The sequence below is a fragment of the Helobdella robusta genome (genome assembly GCF_000326865.2).
Source record: "Helobdella robusta unplaced genomic scaffold HELROscaffold_163, whole genome shotgun sequence".
NCBI classification, from domain to species: Eukaryota; Metazoa; Annelida; class Clitellata; order Rhynchobdellida; family Glossiphoniidae; genus Helobdella; species Helobdella robusta.
Genome location: NW_008703911.1, coordinates 32,985 through 34,808, shown reverse-complemented (window position 1 = coordinate 34,808; position 1,824 = coordinate 32,985).

Sequence of the window (1,824 nt, the reverse complement as noted above, 5' to 3'; positions counted from 1 at the left end):
ACACAATTAACAAACTGACACTTACTACCACAAAATGACACACACGCAACCACAAACGGACACGAAAGCCATTTGAAATTTTATTAAACCTTCAGAGATATAATCACTTATGGATTAAAAATACAAGGGATAATAATAAATATAATAATAATAGTTACAACAACACAACAACAACAACAACAACAACGACAACAACCACCACCAACAACAACAACAACCAACTATAACAATAACAAAACAACAACAACAACAACCAGCATAACAACAACCAACCAACAAACAACAACAAAACAACAACAGCAACACCAACAACAATAATAATAATAATAAAATACTTTTTTGACCTGTTGTGATTGCTTTTGTTGAAATTAAATTTCTTGGGGAATTAACTGTCGCCTGCATTCCAAATCTAAGCACCATATTTCATATATATATATATATATATATATATATATATATATATATATATATATATATATATTCATATATATATATATATATATATATATATATAAATAATTGTGTGTGTGTGTGTGCGTGTGTGTGTGTGTGTGTAAGAGTGTGTGCGTGCATGTCTGTGTAAGAGTGTGTGTTGTTTTTGTTACAAAAATAATTAAATTAAAATTAATTATACAACAAAAGCCAAAAAAAAACACAGATACAACTTTGAAAAAAAATTAAAAATTTATTGAAGTGAGAAGCAGATAAAATTATAGAAAGAGAGATAGAGAGTGACAGAGAGATAGAGAGAGAGAGAGAGAGAGAGAGAGAGAGAGAGAGAGAAAGTAGAATGTGAAGAGAAAGCTATAAAAAGATGAAAGATGGCACAGGTCGTAGCAGTTCAAGTTGCAACTCAACAAAATATTTTAAGTATGGCTGTTAGTATCAGGAGGTCATCACTCAGTTGTATCAGCTACATGTGATTGAATCAATCTTCAAAACAAAATTCAAGTTCTGTTACACTCCTCCTATGTTCTCAAATACCTACCGACATCAACACACAAGCAGCTTATGTGATTACGTTCTGAAGAAAATTACTTCAAAACCACAAGACCGTATGTTAATAATATTAATACTATTCGTAATCGTGGCGAAAGTATTTTTTATTTTTACAGCAGTTGCAGAATTAGTAATAGATGTAGTAGTAGTAGTAGAAGAAGTAGCCACACCAACAGCAATAGTAGTAGTAGTGGTAATAGTAGTAGCAGTAGCAATACCACCAGCGGTAGTATTAAAAATTTTTGTAGTAACGGTAGTAGTAGTAGCAGCGGCTTTAGCAACAATAGTAGTAGTAGTAGTAGCGGCTGCAGTTGTTGAAATAGTTGTAGTAATAGTCGCAGATGCAGTAGTAGTAACAAAAGTTAGTGAAGTAGTGTTAGTAGTAGTAGTAGTAGTAGTAGTAGTAGTAGTATTACTAAGTCTGGTTATAAATGCGTCTTAGAAAAGTCATAAAACCCGCTTAAGCTTAGCTAGCGAACGCTGGAATAATAATAATAATAATAATAATAATAATAATAATAATAATTTTAAACAATGCCCACGTGATAGCAAAAATAATAAATAAGTAAATATTAATGTTGTTGCTTTACTCTTTTTATTACTACTATTACTTTTATAACTACACTACTATTTTTATTACAACAACAACAACTACTACTACTACTGCTGCTCTTACTACTACTACTACTACTACAACTACTACAACTACTACAACAACAACTACTACTACTACTACTGCAACTACTACTACTGTGTGACTGCTGTTTCTACTACTACTTCTTCTTCTTCTACTACTACTACTTTGTTAACCATAATACTTTTTTA